The 23,198-nt window shown below is 43.2% G+C and overlaps 1 long non-coding RNA gene across 1 annotated transcript; it reads left to right on the top strand.

The window, feature by feature from the left end:
* The first annotated feature begins 2,916 nt into the window (after positions 1–2,916).
* On the top strand, positions 2,917–11,233 carry LOC126533944 (uncharacterized). The gene is made up of 3 exons (XR_007600143.3): positions 2,917–3,066; positions 5,357–5,554; positions 10,970–11,233. It is a non-coding gene; the product is annotated as an uncharacterized lncRNA (long non-coding RNA).
* Positions 11,234–23,198: the final 11,965 nt, after the last annotated feature.

Here is a 23,198-nt window from a genome sequence, read left to right as displayed (position 1 = left end):
CAGACAGATGCTTGCCTTATGTCGCAAGCTGCATGACCAGCTACTTGCAACGTGGACAGACACTAACGTTCAAAGCGCACCGCTGCAGGTGGCAAGCAGGAAATGCATGTAATTTATTAAAATTTTTCTGGATAGGTGTGCTATTTTGAGCAAGTCAGAAAGCCGTTGGTCGATTATTTTTTTCGTCCTGCAGGAGAGTTAGCCGTATGTAATTATTTCTTATCAACTAATATATATTGTGGCGCTGATTCGAGGTAAGGTTTGAACAAAACTGAGCTCGCCTGTCGAAGGAATTGAATCTTGTGGATATAGAAAAATGAGCAGCTTTTGAAAGCACATATAGAAAAGACGCGTAGAAATAGTGATCAGTGAATGCTTCTCCGAGTGCTGCCATCATGGCATTTGACCTCCAGTATATCGTTTTGAACGTCATTATATGGATGAGAGGTCCAGAGTGACAAGATATTAGGACTAGGACTGCTACAAAGGATGCTGCACCAACAATTCTGTGACGAAGCAGCGTGTACACCTAATACTGCTGCCTAAAATAGTTTCATATTGGGACGTGAATACTAGAAAAAATCTAAGGAAAGGTGCGTACTTGCATCTTATTTCGTGGTTTCTCAGCGGCTACTCAAATTTGCGTATATGTGTAAAAATGAACAGCTTATTCGCGACACCAGAACGGCGCTCATTAGGGTAGCAAAAGTTTGGGCTTTAAACGAATAGTTTGTCTACTTAGCGAATTTCTTCGCAATAAGGGATATGTACCTGTACAGAAAAATAGCATTTTAATATCGCTATCGAAATACTACATGGATGCATTGCGTAGCTTATGTAGCGTTTGAGAAAAACGATAACAATGTGAAATCCGGTGCCAAAGTTTTCGCACGTGGATTTGTCTTTTTCAAGGTGACATATGCCTTCCTCGGCCCTGTACACGTATATAAGTAATAGGGTTTGTCTAAAGGGGAGGGGTGGGGCAACACGGGTGGGCGAGGCAACGAACAAGGGTGTTAGCGGCGAAGGTCTTGTACGTTTGGAAGTTTCTGTCTTCTCTGCCACCAATACGCAATGATTACAGTAGTGAAGGCTATTCAATAAAGCGAAAAGTACTAAGAAACAAAGTGCGTTATCCTCTGCCTTGAAGAGCAAGTTAACTTCTCTAGGACGCTCGCCTGCGCGCTAGCTAAAGTACTTTACTTGTCTAACAATGAGCCCTGCTCACGACGTACATTAATTTTTTTTTTGTGACTAGGAACACAACTGCAGTCGCTGCAAGCTTGCACACGTAAAGAAAAGAGGAGATAGCTTTCTTGGAAATATCTAAGAAGATCGATGCCTTATTATGAAGTTTTTTACCGTGTTCTGCTGCGATGCGCAGTATCTGCTGCTTCATTGGTACCGATAGTGAGCTATTGAGATTATTATTGCTACTATATTCATTCCAGAAAATCGCAGGTATTCGGAAAATATTGAACATTGAATTCACCATAATTATTGCTCAATGAAGACGAGTCCGGAAAACTGGAAAAATAAAGGGTAAGATTTGATATCAACATTGTTCAGATATACACTGTTGCGGCTGTACGTGGCAGTTTGGTTACGGACCTTTGTTAGGGCAATAATCCACCTATACTTAGGCATAATTTCTTGGAAGCATTCACTGTGGAAAGCAGGTTCGTCGATCTTCTTTTATTGAGTTAGGCGTCAAGAGAATGAAATCATGCAGAACCCATTATGGGAGGGGGGGGGGGGGAGGATAAACGTAGACGCTAAGGCGATTCGCCTTGAGGTAAACTGTATTGGTGCACCGTATTTCAACGTCCCAAACGGTGTCTTGCATTAGGCGTGTATGCCACCAGGATGCTTTCTTGCACTTCTCTCTGGACACGCTGCGCCATCTAGAGCCGCCACAGAAAAGGCACTACCGTGTCGCAGTTTTGAATATAAAATCAGGGAAGATGGTCTTGATATATCATGCAGTTTCGACCAACCTAGTAGTAAAGAAAAATGTTTTGATGCGATTATAAATGTTAGTATACTGCGCGTCCTATGTGGGGGGGGGGGGGGGGGGGGCTGTTTCTATTTGGGGCAGTAGCAGGCAAATATGTCTGTTTCGTAACATTCGTGCGAGCTCTCTTGATTCAACGGGCGCAGCGTTTCAACAGCGGTTGTCATCATAGCGAAGAAAGAGCTCCAGTTGAACACCGTCAACTCGTCGATGTAGGCGACGAAGCCAACATTTGGAAAGCTGGGTGCTTGTGTATCACATCCCGGCCTGTACCTGTATGTCTCTAACTGTTTTTCCAGCGAACGTGGGTGAAGGGGTAGTTTCGCCTATTTCCAATAGAAGGAACTGTCGGTGTAGGTCGCCTATATTTATCCATGTAGGTGGAGACTACCGGTTTTGTCACTTATCAGTTTCAAAGGGCAGGTCACCTATTTGTGAAGTTTCTTCTATTGATATGGGACGCACAGCAAACATCTTAAGCACTTTTTTATTTTATGAGAAGACTTCTTTGCTACCACAAATATTAGGAGTGGATTGTGTAATTTTGAACTTCAGTTTTTTTGTATTCTCTGTCTCCCTCTCTTTTACTTATATCCTAAGCATTGTATTTTTATTTTGTGGATAAACTCAATTGTTACTGTGGACTCGAGAAACTGATTCTCACATTTTGACCTTGAGGTTCTTGCCTTTTCTGTCTCCGCCTTACTGCGTGTTTTCGCAAAACTAACAGTCTACCTCAGCGTCAGAAGTGCAGACAATCAGAAAAGCAAAGTACTGTTGGAGGGCGGCCGTTACCATTATCGCATTCATCGTGACTACGACAAGATGTAGTATTTTCACAAAGCAAGCTTCATGAATATCAATTGTTCTTTATATTTAGCGCATAATATAAGGCAACGCTGCAGAGAGGAATGAATCTTGCAGAAAACGAAGTTGATAGGCGAAAAGCAATTGCTATAGTTTAAGCACGTTTGAGCACGAAAACCTACACATGGAGCGTCGTTTCTGCGTTCTTCTGGCCTTCTTCCTCGTCACCTTAATTTTGGTAGAAGGTAAGCTATGCAAAATTCACCGAGCACAATTCGCAGCTGTGAAATGTCATGCCGTGTGCAGCGTGTGCAACCTTTCGTGATCCGATATCAAGTGTATCCTCTAGAATGATTTTGGAACAACAGATTCAGGAACAATCATATACTACCATGACACCTACAAGAACATGGTTGTAGGTACTGCAGCAGAAGATGGCACCTCCTACAAGATATTCTTAAATCGTGCGACAAGCATGTGCTTGATCATGGGCTCGGATGTTATAGGGATACCAAAAAATATTTATAAAACTGATTCGACACATCCCAGCATTGATCAGCCAGCGTGGAAAGCGTAAATACTCGCCTATGCTGCCTGAAGCAACGCCAATTCGAAGTAAAGTCGAGTGCGTGTTTTCTGCGAAAGCAGGGCTCAAAAGATGCAGATTTTTTTTTTTTTTGCAATGGAACGGAACAATTTGTCACTACGCGGCTTGTTTCGTCAATTTTTGTTGTAGCGATGACATTTGGCACCATCCTTACGTTGTACTTACATAGCGACCTGCCTTGGTATTTTTAAACGTTAAGCCTGCTTCGCTAAACGTCGCAATCCCATTTCAAGACTACGCAGACAACACTAATCCTGGTAAAGTGGGTAAACGAGTAAGAAGGGTCCATTCACTCTCGCTCAATCGGACAGACCTATGCAGGACTTGTGCCACTATGTCAGGTGATAAAGTAACTTCAGCTGCATTCGTGCAATAGAAGTACGCGGGAAAGCTCGATGAGAACCACCATCGAGGTAGGAATTGTGATAGGCCACAGTATCCAACCTTCATCAGCACTTTCTGTGTAACGATCGAAATCTGCCATGGTGCCATATGAAGAGATAGTTGTACTTACATAGCGACCTGCCTTGGTATTTTTAAACGTTAAGCCTGCTTCGCTAAACGTCGCAATACCATTTCAAGACTACGCAGACAACACTAATCCTGGTAAAGTGGCTAAACGAGTAAGAAGGGTCCATTCACTCTCGCTCAATCGGACAGGCCTATGCAGGACTTGTGCCACTATGTCAGGTGATAAAGTAACTTCAGCTGCATTCGTGCAATAGAAGTACGCGGGAAAGCTCGATGAGAACCACCATCGAGGTAGGAATTGTGATAGGCCACAGTATCCAACCTTCATCAGCACTTTCTGTGTAACGATCGAAATCTGCCATGGTGCCATATGAAGAGATAGTAAGGCAATCAACGTGGTTGCAAACACACTCTTCAGCGTGTATTAGGACGCACTTGCGGGCTTAGATTCTTCGGAAAACACACTTGAGAGAGCTGCTATTCAGACGCGCAAGACACCGTCACTTTTTTTTTTTTTTTTGGAGCGGAGGAAGGCGTGGCCCCTCCCCCCCACCTCCGCGCCTCCCTCCGCTCCAAAAAAAGCCCGTTCAAAGCCCTTAAAAAAACTCTGTAACAATTGCCGTAATATAATAGACTTCCTTCAGTTTTTCTGAGAGTGCGCTGCATTTTGCCACGTACGACATATGTGCCCTAATATACATATCCATAACGCCACATATTTAAACGTAACTATATGCAGTCAACTCACCGAACTTCGATATAGTATGCTAACGCAAGACAACTTGGATTAACATGTCGCTGCTCTCAGAAGCCTTAGGTTTACCACTCCTCCATTTTTTTTTTTTAATTTCGCTCAAAGTTCATCAAAAGACCCGTTAAATAGCACACAATAAGATATCATTCGGCTTCAATGGGCAAGACTTTTCTCCGTATTTTTTTAAGTGCACTACATTCATGGTCAAAATAAGGTTCAGATTAGCTTGTTCAAGGAAGTATTTTATTTCTAGGTTGTCTAAACAGCGTGAGAAAGCTTCATTGCACATATAAATATCAAAATATACTTGCATGCAAGCTCATCAAAGAAACCTGCAATGAATCCCATACTTTATTTATCTACGTTACCTTCGAGGCAGTTTACCCACCGTGGTTGCTCAGTGGCTATGGTGTTAGGCTGCTGAGCACAAGGTCGCGGGATCGAATCCCGGCCACGGCGGCCGCATTTCGATGGGGGCGAAATGTGAAAACACCCGTTTTCTTAGATTTAGGTGCACGTTAAAGAACCCCAGGTGGTCGAAATTTCCGGAGTCCTCCACTACGGCGTGCCTCATAATCAGAAAGTGGTTTTGGCACGTAAAACCCCATAATTTAATTTTTTTTTTTTCGAGGCAGTTTGTTTCAAGAACACTGTCTAGCCAAAGTACCTGGTTCTTATCTATTGTATCATTATCTACTTCTAGGCTTTGTACGGCGAGGCAAAGGAGGATGCTCAAAGAAACCAAAAGGCGGAAATTGCGCAGCACAGAACAAAACTTGGTATTATGATCCCAAAACCAAAACTTGCAGAGCGGAATTACTAGGAGTCTGTCCTGGGGCAAAGATGCGAAACAGTTATCCTACATGCGAAGAATGCCTGAGGAACTGCAGACGTGACTACAGTAAGTCAAAATGCACTTCTCCTTGTCTAATGTCTTTGTCCATCTTACCTATCAGCAAACCGAACACATGGTGCACTGGTCTTCTTGTCCATTATGTCTGGTAGGCATAATAGCACAGATTTCGACGCGTAATGATTGCATGCAAATGCAGCTAGAGCAATTTAAGTCAACCTAAGGCTCAGGTATATTAGCGTCTGCGTGTGTGCCTATACAGGTTAATCAATAATAAGTTTTGCAGTTTTCTTAAAATTAGGCGTTGGGAGTAGGTGTTCACCTGTGCAAATAAGTTATGCCGCAAGAGGGACACAAAGTGAGATGATAAATATCGCTGTCTACTGGCCGCTTCAATAAAAATGAATAATGAACTTTTTAGTGACTGCAGTAGGCGGGCATGCTTATATAGAAAAGTTGGAGGTAGTCGTAATACTACACAGTTCCACTTCGTAGAATTCTTATAGCATGCTCGCGTTTTAAGATATCCGACTGCAAATTTTAATTTCTGCTCCCATGATTACGCATTCAGGACAGTCAGCATCGGCGTAAAGCTCCTCCTCAATGTGACGCGGCTCTTCTGTGCGGCGTTGGTCTGAAAAGGGGGCGGAGCCACATCGAAAGATGATAACTGTTTCCCTTGCGCTCTCAGCTGGCAAAATAAAAAAAAAATTGAAGAATATGGAACCACTGGCAAAACGTGCAACCACGCAGCCTGGAACGATGGCAGCAGCTGCCATGTCGACATAAGGAACACAGCGGAAAAGCTGGAGCGCAATGAACATGCGTAGTGGTGACCAGACGAGCGGGAATTTTCCTGGTCTGGGTGATTCAAGTGAACTTAATTTCTAGATATTCTAGCTTTTTTAAAACAGCAACAAAAACAGATAGCTTTAGCCGTGATGAAAAAAGTTTCTTTCCTCTATATTAAAACAGGTGTGCAAATGCACAAATGTCACTGGTCATAGAAAAACGACACCCATCAAGTTGTATATGCTTTAAAAATGTTCAAAATGCCTACATTCCATAAAAGCGCAATGCATAAACCACTCTCGCGTTGACGCGATAGCTCTGCGCAGTACTTCTGGACCGATGCCCACACAGGCAGCTATTATCCTGTTCTTCATGTCATTAACGTCAGTGGGCTCTGTTGCATGAACTAGATCTTTAACGTAGCTCTAAAGAAATACGAAGTAAACGTAGCATATTTATCGGCCGTATAAACTTGGAAACATTTGCCTACTAACCGAGTTAACAAGCATCGTGTCACCGTAGCACAAGGAAACATCAACGCATCACAATCTCGATGTGCGCGGGCTCTCGCTGTCAAAACGCTGGCGGGAGCAAGTGCGGCAGCAGCAGCGAGCGAAGTGACCTTCGGGCGGTCTATTGCTTCAACGGGAAAGCAGCGAGAACACAGCGCGCATAAAAGTATGAGCCGTCTGCAAATCCCTTTCGAGACGCCGTGTGCGCGAACGCGCGCGGGAGTGCAAAGTGCGCACGTGTTGCTAGAGTCCAAGCCGCCTCCCATCGCTCCAGCACTCCAACCCCACTTTCCTCCAGGTAAGGCGCGCTAGATTCAGCCGCGATTGTCAGTTCCCTCTGCGCCCTGTCGCTAAATGCAGAGTTGCTGCGTAAGCACAACGCAGCCAATTATAATTAAATTATGGGTTTTTACGTGCCAAAACAACTTTCTGATGATGAGGCACGCTGTAGCGGAGGACTCCAGAAGTTTGTACCACTTGGGGTTCTTTAACGTGCACCTAAATCTAAGCACACGGGTGTTTTCGCCCTTCGTTCACATCTATCCCACGGCCTCGTGCTTAGTAGTACAACACCATAGCCACTAAGCAACCAAGGCGAGTCTCCATGCTATCGCCGCACCACCTTTCGCGGGGTGGAAAACGGCGGGTTGGTTCTACGTTTCCTTCCATCCGCGCGCACCAGATTGAGTCACGATAGTCGGTTTGCCTCGCGTCTTTCCACTCGCACATGCAGCATGCGACACACGTGAGTGGTCTTATCGCCCCTGGACTTGATACGGAGCATTACGGCTAGAGCGAAAATGGACCACGAGTGTCTATATAATTGCTTAATGAGTTGAAAATCAGATATCCACCCGTTCGTAGCAATTGTTACAAATGAGACCCATAGGGGTTCCTGGATAAAAAAGCCTCGCAGTTGAAGAAAAAATCGTCCTGGTCCGGGACTCGAACTAGGGACCACCGCCATTCCGAGGTAGCCGTTATACCATCTGAGCTAACCAGGCGCCTAGCATATGGTAGAGCGAAGTCGAATTTGACAACTCGAAGCACAGGCAAGAGTTTGACGTAATAGTTCTGCGGAAATACGCAAGGTGAAGAAGCAATTAATAAAGGGAAAATCAGACATCCACCCGTTCGTAGCAAGTGCAACAAAGAGAACCCATACGGGTTAGTCGGAAGGAAAGCCTCGCCGTTGAAGAATTCATCCTGGTCCGGGACTCGAACCCGAGACCCCCGCCTTTCTGGGGAAGCCGTTCTACCATCTGAGCTAACCAGGCGGCTAGCAGATGGTAGAGCGAAGTCGGATTTGACAACAACTCGAAGCAAAGGCAAGACAAGACTTTGACGTAATTGTTCTGCGGAAACACGCAATGTGGAGATAAGTAATTAAGGGAAAATCAGACATCCACCCGTTCGCAGCAATTGCTACAAAGGAAATCCATACGGGTTCCTCGAAAGAAAAGCCTCGCAGTTGAAGAAAGATTTCATGCTATGGCGAATAATTGCTAGAATAATTCCTTTGACAATAAGAAAGCCGAGCGGAGAAAGGTTAAGGGATCTCGGCGGCGAAAACATTGCTCCTGCGCGCGCAGTCCGCTGTCGTGGAAGGTTACTGTCTAACCATCCCTTTACAAAGGTGGAGAACTGTGGTGGCGGTCCGTCATGCTAGAACTACACTTGGCGCAGGTCATTCAGGGGTAGATGGGACACAATGTTGTGAACGACAATGCTGAGTATCTCTTGCGTCTAGTTCTTTCCGTGGATGATTCTGAAGAAAAGTAATGCCGAATAATCCTGCCGGCGAATATGCCACACCACACATTCACACTGCAGTGAACTTGATGCTGGTGTTGCTGCTGGCAGTATGCATATTTTGCGACCATTAATGGGGGTTGTGAACATTCGCGATGCCATTTCGGCAAAACAGAGCCTCATATGTCCAAATCGCTCTCTGTAGGAGCTCTTTTTCTTCATCAATTTTGACCAAGTCCCAATTACAGACGCCAAGCCACCTTTCAAAGCGTGCCTCATTTAGGTCCGGGTGAAGGCAAAGATGGTACGGATGGACCCTATGCTTCTTTAGCCCATTTGCGACTGTTCCGAAGCTGCGCCCGCAATCACCGGCAATTTGTCGCATACTGATTTCTGGCATCAACGTTACGTACTCGAGAACGTCAATTTCGAAGTCTTCGTGGACAATTATCTTCTTGCACTGTTTCTGATGATGGACTGAGCGTGTAGTGCGCTCAGTCCACCATGGAGGTTGGCTTAGTTGGAAGTGCAAGGTCTGGGTGGCCAACCGCGTACAGCCTCATCACTAATGAGGCATTGCCATTCATCTCAGCCGCTGCAATAAGCACGTCTATTCTTTTTACGGTAGAAGGTGTCCTCCCGGTGGAAGCAGCTATGCTAGCACCAGTGGATCCCAACATGGCTTTCCTTGATTGTTCTTCCAGAGCGCCAGTATGTCTGAGGCAGACTAGTAGATGGTAGCGAAGCTAACGCGTTGACAAGATAATGGGCTGGTGCCATCTTCAGTCGTACAAAAACATGCCGAAAACTACCTTCCGTCATCGCCGTTAACATGTTAATGAGTACTACTTAGTTCGCATAACGCAGTCACTCCTCGATTACGCTATCCGATATTGAAAGGTAAAAGAGTTATCTTTTCGTATGCCTCCGCAGCGTTTAAGACAAAACGGAGCATGCAAGAGCCGCTTCACATTAGGAAGGAGCTTTGCACGGATCCACACCGTCTTGCATGCGCAATCATGCGAAAGAAAATAAAAATTTGCAGCCGGATATCTCGAAACACCGGCATGCTAGAATAATTCTGTGAAGTGGAGCTGTGAAGAATCAAAACGGCCTCTAACTTTTTCGTACAAACCAGACCGCTTGCACCAGTCACTAAAAAGTTGGTTATACAATTTTAGTTGAATGGCCAGCTCAGAGCGATTGTTATCACTTCACCTAGTGTCCCCCTGGCCAAACGACTTATGTACATTGGTGAACTTCACGTCGCTCCAAGCGCCTAATTTTAAGAAAACCGTAAAGCCTAATTCTAGGTACAAACACGCACGTGTGTGTGTGTGTGTGTGTGTGTGCCGTGTTCATGCGATCAATCCAGAGCCGTCTGGTGGTTTTTCTGCCAGAAACATGTGCACAAACCTACCCACAAACACACACACACACGCACGCACGCACACGCACACGCGCGCGCACACACACAGATATATCTGTGTGTCTGTGTGAGTGTGAGTGTTTCTGCATATGTTTGTGCACATGTGTCTGGCCACCAGACCACCACCCGATGGATCTGGATTGCCAGCATGAATATGGAATACGCACTTAGCCGTAGGCACGAAAACCGATGGAATTGTGCTTTCTGAAAAGAAATCAAAGTCGACTGTTTCCTGTGCCTTTCACAGATACACCTGGCAGTTATTTTCCTCCAAAACGCAATTGGTGACATCTTCATTGAACCAAAATTAGGTGTGATCCGAGACTGCGAGTCATACGTTATGCAGAATACATGTAGGGTCGTGCTCCCAGTTTCATGGGTTCGCCATCGCCATAAGTCATTCGCCCTTAGAGAGTTGGTATATTACGCTTTACCGACTTCATTATAAGTAACCCGAATATGTTTCTGCTCCGGTTCATCTAACAGAGACTAACTTCCTTGATGCAAATTGAATGGCTCTTTTTGCGGTTGGATTCATGGAAAACGCTACCCTACATTACCTGTATTTTGTAGCTGTTACCCTTTACTGATTTTATTGGCAAGTCTATTTTCGGACGTTTGACATCGCCAACTTGGACAAAGGACGGTGAAAGAGGCGACAAACGGAGAGAAGTACTGTCCTTTGCTGTGTTTTGTCCAAGCACCTGCCGTCAAACGTCATTGATTCATACCAACTAGCCCGCTCGCATACCTTATTTTCCGAGTTATTACCTAGCTTAGGCAAGTTAGCTGAGTATCTTTTCAAGGAATGCCATGTTTCAAGTACAGACTGTTTAATAACGAAACCTAATTAGGTAACTTGATTCTCTAATACTTGTGCTTATTCAGAGAGCGGCGATAACGTTACAGCATTTATTCCCATAAAGACGCTCCACATCCGCGACGTCTAACAATTGTGTAAATGTTGTGGTATTTCAGAGGCTGTACAAGTTCAGAAGAGCTGCATACTTCACGCATAAATTGCAAGAAGGTCATAGAAAATGGATAAAGCCGCCTGGCTTTAATATAAACCCACTTTGAAGGAGACACAATAATATTAAAATACAAGGAAAAGTAACAGTATAAGTGATTTGTAACGAATAGCCATGCAATTACTCTTGTGCGTTTCCTTTGTTACTTGAATTTAATATCTACGAGGAAGAAAGGAGGACCGCAAAAATAAATCTGCGGATGTATGCTTTAGACTGTCGCTGTAAATACCTGTCTAAGAAAACCTGAGAGAATGTAAACAATCAAACGAAATTTGCCACTATATGAAACGTCCAGGTGAAAGTACCTAGTACGCCGATATTTATGATTTCAAAGCACGATGAAATGGTGGCAACAAATACTTTCTGCATAGTTACACGCAGCTGGAAGATTTGTTCGTCTTTTAGAAATCGCATTCACAAATGCGTTGTAGGGACAACAGATCGCCTTATAAAATGGGGTAGAAAGCAACAAGAACGAGAAAAAGAACGACTAGAAAATCACAATTACCTTCACTTTTTTAGGTCTATGTTTCTCAGACATACTTTTCCGTACGATGAATCCTGCTTTATTTCTCAACGTTCTCCCATTCAAAGTATACGTGGTATCTAGATAATATCAGGAGTTCAGGCTTCAAAATTCGAATTTTTCTTTTAATAACTCAACTGAATTTCATTTGGAAGGTGTTATTACGCTTCAACATATTATTTTCACTTGTATAAAACCTAGAGCGTTTTAGAAAGAGAAGCCTGCGAAGAACAATCCTAACCTTGGCAGAGTGGCGGCGGTGCCTTCACTATTTCATTCATGAACTGCAGATGAGGTTCACAACCAGAAATTGTGTTCACTTAGCGAGAACTAGCCCTGACTGAGTAGACAGCAACTTATTCCACATATTTCACTAGTCCTCAGGCGAGCTCAGGCTCACTAGTGCTCAGGCTTCTTATATTTGAAAAACAGGCTGTTTACAAGGCAAATATCCAAATGAAGCTGACCCTCACAACAGCACTCTTGTGGAGATAGCCGCGTCACTACGGTTTACCAAGAGTGACAAAAGCTTAGGGAGGTTTCACAGTAGTGCGTTTCGCAAGGAACTCGCTCTGAACAACCAGAGAAGTCAGAAAAGACCAGTGAAGAAAAACAAAGAGTATCTTAATCAAGACAGCTGAGGCTAAATATCTTCGTGCAGCGCAGAAATCTTCGTCAGAGGAGGAAGCTCGCGAGGTTTCTGAAGGTACAACCTAGGCAGCAGGAGAATTTTGAACATTTACACTCCTCGAGGCGGAGGGGGAGGGCCAATCTGCATTATGGCCATGTTTTACGCAAGTTGGTCATCTGCAATAGTATTAGGTATGTTTTTAAAGCGAAGCTTTCTTTACCTCTTCCTTCGACTCTCCCACTGCTGCTGCTGCTGCTGCTGTCTGGCACATTAACAGGCACATTAAAATGCACCGTAAGGTCTTGGCGACACTGTGAAAGCGGCCACATGTCAAATAAAGGATTCTGTCCACGCTGCGGTACTTTTGCGGCTATGACGTTGCTCGAGGTGCGGGTTCGATCCCGAACCGCGGCAGCCGCATTCCGAAGGGGGAGAAAAAAAATCGCTCATGTACTTATATTTAGGGGCACGTTCAAAAACACGCCGGTGTCAGAATTAATCTCCAGTGCGCCACTACAGCGTGCGCCTCATCATCCTACTCTGGCTTTGGCACGTACAGCCCCATAATTCAATAGCACTTTATAACTTCAGCCGCCTTGCGATGTGCCATCTGAAGCAATGAATATGTTGAACCCTCTCAGAGGTTACGAAGTACAGCGCACAAACGCTTCCCCCGGTATGTTACAGCAGGCAAGGTAACATGCAACGTAACGTTTAACATCAACTAACCGCTCTCGTGTTGAACTAAACGTTGAACAAATGAAACGTTCGCCGTCAACGCCACCGCTAATTATGAGTAAACAAAGCAAACAGCACAGAAAGCTTCGCTTACATCGATTCCCATAGTGCGTGGAATCTGCATATTATCTGTTGATACAGATTTCAACTTCAGCGTGTTATTTTTTATATCGCCCGCTCTTCTTACTACTTGTTGCCAGAAATTTCTTTACTTAATGTCACTCGGTTTAGGCCAAGTATTGCTTGCCCACGCACAAAAACCTGCAGAATGCTAGTACTAAAGTGTTGTTCTACCCGCCGCACTCTAGTGCGGTTTATTCTGAGAACTTGTTGTTATTGTTCAGGACAAATACAATCAATTATCACTTTCGTTTTTAATAATAATGCCAGAGAAAATAAATTTGAGCTGTTTCGCAATATTTGTTCATTAGGAGCAATACTCCCTCCTTTATCACACTCTTCTAGCCCTCGTGTAAAAGCCAAAAATTTGACAACAAGCCCTGCGTACCTCAATTTCAGTAGTCAGAGAAATTACCAGACCTAAATAACCAGGAATTATAATTACATTTGAGAAGACCACTTGAAGTCAACTTTCTTGGAATTCTCACATTAAAGCTTTCGCAAAACAAACAAACTCAACAATACGTGTTCTTCCCGCGCAGCAGGCACGACATAGGAAGAGTTGGTTTCATTCCTACTAAAAGCGCTCAGTGCACCTATAAAGCAAAAGATAGCACAGTCTTCTTCCTGTTCTGCATAGAATCTGCCGTTCATCTGAAGAGAGACTTCAACGATTAATGGCTAGGATCCTCAGAGTATGCCTAGGCGTTCCTCGAGTAACCTTAAGTTCCTCAGTAATTCCAGATGCACGTCATCTTCCATTTCCTGTTATGAAGCTGGTTAAACCTGTGGACACTATATTGCGTTTAACTGAAGCACAAAAGGCACGCGCTAGCAGTTGCAATTATTGAGAGAGACAGGGCGAAAATCAATTCAGTGATTCAGGTGCATAAAATCTACTATCACATCCCCAAATTTTGGTTCTCGGGTATCTTCCACCGTTCATGGCAACTCGTCTCTCCAAAACTCGAACTTTCGGTTGAAGGAATTATTCTCCGATGATATATGTTTATGCTAGCAGCACTAGAACTAGCGTTTTACCAGATATACTTTCGATGCCCTGGCTATACTCAAGTGAATAAGGATTGTTTTTGTCAAATTCTTCTACAGCTGGCTTTGTCATTCCGAAACGGAACAAAGTACAGGTGTTTAAAAAATCGCACACGGCGTTATAACAACAGCTGATCTTTTTCAATATTGCGTTTGGTACGATACATAAATTCAATGCACAAAGGGTGATATTTCCATCGTTTGTGACTCGCAGCGACCTTCTTTTTTCAGTTCACGGTGACATGAGCAATTCGCAAACCATGATATTAGTTTACGAGATAGTAAAGGAACTCACTAAATGAATATTATTGTTCCAATGGATACCTGGCCCCTGCAATATCTCTGAGAATGTTGTAGCAGACAAGACAACTGGACAAGCACATGTTAAAAACGCCACACGTGGCCTCCGTCTAATGCAAGACAAATTGCAGCATATACTGAGGCAGATCTCAGCCCATGGTTGCAACGCGAAATGGTTTGAACAGAACTCAACATCTTCAGATTTACTTGACATTGACCCATCGCCTCATTTAAAATCCCGTCCACATTAGATACACCCAGAGCATTTTAAAGCCTCGTTCGCCGTCTGCGGCTCGGTACAGCTTGCATAACACACTTTCTGCATAAAATTTGTAAAGATGATAGTCCTGAGTGCACTTTTGGCCATGCGGATGAGGATGTAAAGCATCTTCTGGTAGAATGTCCGCGACACGACACACACAGACAACGCTTAGCACCTGATTTAGTGGCATTAGACTGTAGGCTCTTCAGACTCGGGGACATATTAGGTCGTTGGCCAACATACTCATTGCGAAGAAGAGTGTTACTGGCCTTTCCATTATTTCCAGAAGCGAGCAATGTTCTCGGAAACAATTGAGTAGATTGTTTAAATGTGATAAGCTCATACTACGGATTTTTTGTACGTTTTTTACTCGACTTTGGCTAATTCATTGCCTGGATTCATGCACCTCCACTTGAATGTAATCCGTGCTTTCTTAGATGCGCCCATTTTAGTCTATTTATGTGCCGGACTTTGTGTTTACCTTAGTGCGCCTATCTGTCGGGACTTTGTGTTGCTGTGTTTCTGAGTTGACTTTCAGTTTTAGAGAGGTATTAATGTACATATTTAAGGTCACTGGTATTTGTGTTTTTATGATTTGATTCCTTTATTATTATTTAGCCTTTTTTTTAATCCCTATGTGAAAAGCGGTAGCCAGTGACAATCAAACGTGACCGTATTTCCTAAATACCTTGTATTATTAAAAAAGAAACACGAACTCTATTGGTTGCATACATTCTACCCAGTTATGTTCATTCTTACAAAACATGGATCGGTAAGACCAATCGACCATGAAAACAGTATTTTCGCGCTGTTGGGGCGATATTAGCGGGTATACCAGGTTCCAGTTTTTCTCTACGACACCTTTCAACTACTGCATCTTTTTATCAGAGGCGGTTACGATAATCGAAGGCTCGCTTACTGTACGGAAGCTTTTAAGTTGTCGCCAATCATTTAGCGACGGGGCTTGTTCAATCTGACTGCATGCTTGATGTGAAGGGCGGCATGAAAACTCGCATATATATAAGAATTGACGAATGCACTTAAATGTACAACGACAGATGAATACCAGAGAGACTTCAACCGTGGTGTTGAATTCGACGACAGCCCACTCTGCGCTCTACTATCGTTGTCATGTAGGCTTTCTGCGCCGACTCTGTGATGACCATGGTGTGCTGACAAAGGCATGAAGAGAGTTGGATTACGAAGTCATAAGAATGAGCGCGAGGGAACGACAGCGCGGTATGGTGTCAACAATGCCACGGCCATTCACCGCAAGCTGTGTGGGTAATTATATGCGATACACGTTCTACGCAGTTTGTGCTATTAAACGATAGCAGCTCACGCAGTCTAGCAGAAGGCAACTTTTCATAGCTGGTCGAAAATGATTTTCCTTGTGCAAGAAATATTGGTCTACATCGGAGCTTGCGCATGACGCAATACATCCGCTAATTGTAGAATCTTACCGCAATGAACGTGAAAATAATGCGTTCTTCGATCTCGCAAAAAACTCCATAATCTTACTTATGCAGCTGCGAAAGGTTCTCCAAAGGTTGCAAAGCAGCAGTACTGGCATCTAGACAGTCTTCCTCTTTTTTTATTTCTACGCTGCACATCTTTCGCTAACTAGAAATGCTCCACATGGCACATACTGCGCTAAGGAAGCCACGCTTACGGTCAGTAAACAACTTCAAAATATTTTCTAGTAGCATTTGAACGTTATTTTGCTACCCTCACTGTATCATGTTTTTTTTAGGTTCCTGGAAAAAAGACACAGAAGACATTGAGCGTAGCATCACCGTTCAGAGTTCGTTCTGCTTAGTTAAGCGCTGTTGAATTTTCAATGAACAGTAGGTAACAGTTCCCCGAAGAACTTTATGAAAATGTTCCAACAGCTCATACGCATGCTTTCGCAATGAGAGTGTCTGCCAAGGATAGAGTTTTTTTTTTCCGCTGGCTCACAATGGGTCTCTGGAAGCACACCTGCGTAAGAATAGGCTTCAACTCAATATTTCCACTGTGGTGTGCGAAATACATTGTGCGTTGAAGCAGGCTGCGCAAATATACGGTAGTGTTTTTTCCTTCCTTTATTTTTCCCGAACCACCAACAATACTGTATTCAGCCTGCGATGACGATTACTTTGCGCAATAGAGAAAAAAAAAAAGAAAGAGCAATCTCACCATCTGCATTATTTAAGTGTTGAGAAAGACCTAGCACCCTGCGCAGAGCACGGCACATGGAGCGATCTTTTGTTAGAAAGAACCGTACTAAATATTGAGAAATTTTGTGGACTCTAACTTTAGACAATCGTAGCTCGAACGAGTAGATTAGTGCCTCAACAATTTTTGACGGACCATACATAGCAGAAGGCAACTTTCAATACCTGGAGGCGAACGATTTTTGTACAGAAATAATTGATGTAGCTTAGAGTTTGCGCATGGCCCAATAGCTCCGCCAAGTTTACTACCATACCCAAACAAACGTGAAAGCAATCTCCTCCATTGATCTGGGAGAAAACTCTCTATTGTTTACGTATGGAGCTGTAAAAATATTGCGTTTGAGGAAACTATATCGTGCAATTGTGCTGTTGCAAATATAATGTCAAAGAGGAAGGTGCACACCGCTAACATCTGCAGCTGCAAAAACATTGTTTAAAAATATACTCCATATCGCTTGCTTTTGCTGAAGCAAAGATATTTTCCAAGAGGAAACTGTTTATTGCTTACTTGTGCAACAATGACTTCTCTTCTTTTCGGTCTCCCCTTAAGCATCATAGCCTTGCTGGTTTCTTTGAAAGGTAAGCTATTGCGCCTGACTTTTCAAACTGTGAAAATTAGTTAATAACTGTTTGAAGGGGTTGGCAGGCCATGAAGGAGGGGTGCATAGTAGAGCAAAAGCTTTACGGAACGACTGATTCTGGGCTGTGGAGTGCGTGTAATATTTGTAAATATTAATTTCTAAATGTGTTGCTAAATTCTAACATTTTGAGGGCAAGGTAGCGTGTGAGTGCAAGAAATTTGTTTTAAAACAAGCTAGAGCGAATATTGCATCACAATTGTTAGGTAATAAATAATCACGTGATATTGTTTTCTATCACACGCCTCTAATTAACACCTGTATTCAAACCTGGCCAGGCCAGACCAAGTTATAAGTTCAAAAAATATCTGCAGCAATTATAGATTACTCTAGAAGATTTTGCTGCACAGATGTCTTATAAAACAAATCATTGAGACAATTTTGCAATATCTCGCGAGTGGAGATGTAGTTCCAGCGAAACTGTAGGTCAAAGGTCTATACAATTCGATGTAGCGGCCGCTTAAATCGTTTTTACGAAAGCATAAATTGTTTTTTGCAAGCCGACTGTGTGAACATACTTTTCTCTGTCTTGAAGAAATATTTTACTGTGCCACGTATTCAAACATTTTCCTTGCAGTTTAGTGCTTTCAACACGAAATGGTCACTCTGCAGTACAAATACGATTATGTATTCCTCTGTAGAGTCAGTATAGCACAACAACATGAGATTAATACTCAGTAATATGTCTTTCAACTGTGCTTCGCGATTGTGTATTGAGGGCTGAGCATTTTTGCAAGTGTGCAAGAGTTTTAAGGCGTTATTACTATCTAGTCATTGTTGGCAATGTCTTTAGAAATTATTGAAGATTGCTTATTCTAGGGTCTGAGCTGGAACGCAGGAAATAATAAGTTATTTCTCCAAATAAGCGCTGGTTGAATTTAGTCTGGCAAAAGTGTGAAGGTCGCGTCTCTCAACCTACCAAAAGCATGTTGGAAGGTGAAGCTTTGAACAAATTTTGAGATCACGTTTGATGCGACAGTTCAAGCAACTTTGTAGGAAAGATATCAGATAACGACGAAATGTTTCGACATAAGCCTATTCCCGTCTCGCGCGCTCAAAGTATGCATCTCTACTCTTATGCGAGCATAACCACTCGTACTAAGACAAGCTGCACCCGAGAACACCTCTAATTATTCTGGTGCTGTAGTGAGTGTAATTGAAAGTGTATTCTTATTGTATACTTCAATATCGTAACCGCGCAAAACATAGAAGTAGCCACTGAATGCAACTTTATGCACCCTGACCTCTGTGCTACGTGACAATCATATCTGCTCTCTGAGCCTTCCCTCTTAGCTGCTGACAGCCACTGAGTTTTAATAATCATCATAATCGCCACCAGGCAACATTTTTCATTTCCGATGCGGAACCAAGACCTCCTCTCACTGATCTTTAGTTACCCCTATTATCTGGTAGCGGCTTTCAAGTTATGCCAGTAAATTTATCCAACCTCCAAATTCTTTGCAATCCTTGACTGCACTTTCAATCCCTCGACAGGAATTCTCTAAATCTAATAGACCACGGTTACCTGCCCTACACATTGCATGACCTACTAAGCCTATCTTTAAAGCGAATCTTTCCTTCTTTCCTCTTTTCGACTGCTCCTGCTACTGCTGCTGCTGTTGCTGCATTCCAGAGTGGAGCAACTGTCCAGAGTGGAGACATTTGAATAAAGAATGCGTGGTAGGGATGGATAATGGAAGAAATGAGGCAGTAAGAAGAGGTAGGTCGAACCAACGCTGTCACAAAACGAGCCACTGACAGCTATGCCTTACATCGGTCGTCGCAGCTCGAATAGATGAGGAAAGCACGGGAGAGGAAAAAGGTATAGAAAGAAAGCGTGGAAACACTACTAGAAGGGACAGTAGCAGTTGCGCACAAACTGCACAAATTTTTATTCAAGGTGCGGTACGATACGTTTCTACTCGTAAATGTAAATGCCCTGTAAATTTTTCAAGCAAACCAGTTATGCCGGGTGTGCAGACGCAAAGCCACATAAGCATCATAGCATCTCGACGACATTATGGAAGCGGCCACGCGTCAAATGAACGCTCCTGCACTGTTTATAACACTGCTCGAGGTCGCGCGCTCGATCGCCAACACGGCAGCCGCATTTTAACAGTCGTGAAATGCAAGAACGCTCGTCCACTTAAATTTAGGTACTAATAAACCCATGAGATCAAGACTATTCCAGAGTCCCCCTTTGCCACGTGTTTCACAATATGCTTGGTAGTTTGGCACGTAAAGCCTCATAACTGAAACCAAGTTTAACATTTCTACAACGATGCGATACGTTGTTAGAGGCAATGACAGGGCTTTCAGACAGGCTTTCAGTGACGGCGCAAAACAACGCCTCAAACAAACACGTCTCAGTGTATGTTATGTGCACCAGAAAAAGACAAGGGATGCACGCAAGGCATCATTTAACATCAAACTCTCGTATTACACTAAACTCTAAAAACCCTCAATAACTGCCGTCAACATCAACGCCACATATAAACCGCCAACGCCAACAGCACAGAATGCTTCCTTTACATGGATTACTACATTGCGTGGGATGTACATGATATTTTTATCGTGATCTCCATTGCCCCAACCAGAAGCAGCCTTTTCGCGAGTGATTAAGCTCAGGATGAGAGTATACAGTCCGCCTAAACACTTGTGGTGAAGCTTTCATCTCGCTTGTTGTGCCTAGAACAACCTTAAGTGAACCTAGCTTTTGCCGGAATTTCAAGGAAGGTCAATCACCCATCTCTGGTACAGAAGGAAGTTGTACTGCTATTATAACAACCGACATACAAACACTGCATGCATATACAATGCGATGATCCTAACTCACCAATAAGCCCAGCAGCCGTCTTTTTTCGTTCCTGTGAAGCAGATCACAGTAAAATTTGGAGTGTCTCACATGAATCACCGATGGTAGCAGAACTTGAAGCCAGCCATGCCTCTTTGAACTACGAGACGATGAACCTGAACAGAAATGCGTCCTATTTTAAACTTTAAAACAGCTATTCAAAGCCTCCGTGAAATCATCATCATCATCACCATCATCATCAGTCCGGTTACGCCCACTGCAGGGCAAAGGCCTCTCCCATACTTCTCCAACTACCGCGGCCATGTACTTATTGTGGCTATGTTATCCCTGCAAACTTCTTAATCTCATCCACCCACTTAACTTTCTACCGATCCCTGCTACGCTTCCCTTCCCTTGGAATCGAGTCCATCACCCTTAAGGGCCATCGGTTATCTTCCCTCATTACATATCCTGCCCATGCCATTTTCTTTTTCTTGATTTCAACTAAGATATCATTAACTCGCGTTTGTCCCCTCACCAAATTTGCTCTTTCCTTATCCCTCAACGTTGCACCCATCATTCTTCTTTCGATAGATCGTTGCCTCGTCCTCAATTTAAGTAGAACCCTTTTCGTAAGCTTCCAGGTTTCTGCCCCGTACATGAGTACAGTAACACACAGCTGTTATACACTTTTCTCTTGAGGGATAATGGAAATCTGCTGTTCATGATCTGAGAATGCCTGACAAACGCACCCCGGCCCATTCTTCCGATTATTTCTGTCTCATGATCCGAATCCGCGGTCACTACCGGTTACTTCAAAGAATTTATGAGCAGTCTGCACGCAGACCGAACGCCTTTCTCCCCGGACAAGGTTAAGCTAAGCTCATTAGTGACCGTTCTCTGAGATGAAGATAATCGGGCTGTGTACATGTCAGTCGGTGGCACAAAAAGTAATTCGTGCACTAATCCATTTCTTCATGTCAGCCGGCTTGAGGGACCTTTCATAATGCCGCTTTGCGTCCTCCCTTGTGTACTCAGTGTCACCACTGTATCCCTATTATAATCTTTCTATTCCTCATTTTCTTTACACCCAGTTAGGTAGCAAACCTAGCAGTCGTCCTGGTGACCTGCCTGCCTTTCCTCATCTTGCTTATTTGTCTCTCTCTCTCTCCTACGATATCGGCTACCCCCGTTTAATCTATAAACAACGCCGCCATCTTACTGTCTCTCAACAATGCACCTGACATTTTTTTTCTTTCCATCACTCGCGGTGCAGTCCTTAATTTTTCCGCATATTTTTTTCCTCCGAGTTTCTGAACCATATAATAGCAGCGGTAGAATACAGTGAAGATATATTTTTATTTTCAAGGACAGCTTCAAGCTTGCCATAATGATATCGTGATACCAACCATATGCCCTCCAACCTATTTTTCACCTTCTACATTAATTTGTTTCTGAAGAACTCGCTCCCCTGTGGGTAAATGAGATAGATAAAATGACTCTAGAGGAAACTCTAGCGACTCACTGCGAATAATAAATTTTTCTTCTCTTGAAAGGCCATTGATTATTAGCTGTGTGTTCTGCATATTGATAGCGAATCCTACTCTTACACTTTCTCGGCTAACCTCATTATTCATTGGTTTCAATTCGTCTCCATCGTTGCGTAACAGGAAAATTTAATCTGCAAACTGAAAGCCGTTGATGTAATCCCACTTGATATTTACTTCTATTCATTCCCAGTTCTATACCTTAAACACTTCTAGGAATGCAAAGAATACTAGTAGGGAGAATATGTCTTCTTGCCTGACTCCTTCCTGATAGGCATTTTCTGCTTTATACATATTTGATAACATGTTCATGCATGCTTACAGTACTCTCTGATTACGCAATGCCCCTTTTACTGCCCGTATCTAAGCTAAAAAAATAACCTTATTCCAATCAACGAAATCAATAGATAGATTTGTCGTTTGTACTACAAATATTTCTCGTTCACCTTATAGATGAAATCGATATTGTTAATAGCAGGATACCCCGCCCTGAAGTCATCTTGTTATTTTTGTTGTGTTGCCCTCATTTTATTAGTAATTGCCTTCTTGAATGTTATATACAATACACAAAGCGTAGTGCTAGGCCGGTATACTTTTCTAGCTTTTTAACGCCTGCCTTCTTATAGAGCAGTACAACGTTTTATTTCGTAGAACTGTCTCGCGCACTTGAAGTATTCAGGCATTTCGAGTCAATTGTCTAGACATTTTCGAGTATCTTACATCCGGCATCTTCGAGTACAGTGACTACGTTTTCACATTTTCCTGCCGCTTTTTTCCGAGACACGTCGTCCTGAGCTGTTCTAACCTCACTTGTTGTGCTAGTTACTCACAGAGCTTCTTTATTCTGCACGTACCCGCTTCACTAAAGGTTGAGTGGCTTCGCGGTCGATTCTACAGTTTGGTATGGATATGTTCTGCCTCCACAACCTCTTAGAAATTGCTGATGAATATACCCCGCTTATCTTTCACTGCATATCAACCTCTTTCCTGTTTGACAAGTTTCGTTATCAATCATTTCATGCTGCCGTGTTTCTTTTTTACTGCTTTGTACATCGGTCCGAGTCCCTAATTTTGAATTTCAACTACTTTCTTATTGTTGATCAGATTTGTCTGCTCAGCGTTCTTCATCTGACATCGTGATTTACAAAACTGCATGCCTTGTCACTTCTTTATTATGTCCTGTGCTATTCGGCAAACCTTGTTGTTTTAGTGCCTTACGTTCCGCTGCTATTGCTACTTCTGACGGTATTATGGTTGATACTGACGTATTTCAGTTTTCAATCATTGCATATATGTTACCTTCAACGTCCTCTTCCAAAGTTTTAAATTTATTTGCAAGAGCCAGCCTAGATTT

This window comes from Dermacentor andersoni, chromosome 7 (genome assembly GCF_023375885.2).
Source record: "Dermacentor andersoni chromosome 7, qqDerAnde1_hic_scaffold, whole genome shotgun sequence".
In the NCBI taxonomy this organism is placed as follows: domain Eukaryota; kingdom Metazoa; phylum Arthropoda; class Arachnida; order Ixodida; family Ixodidae; genus Dermacentor; species Dermacentor andersoni.
Note: the sequence above shows the minus strand (reverse complement) of the source record. Positions and strands in the feature narration are given on the sequence as shown.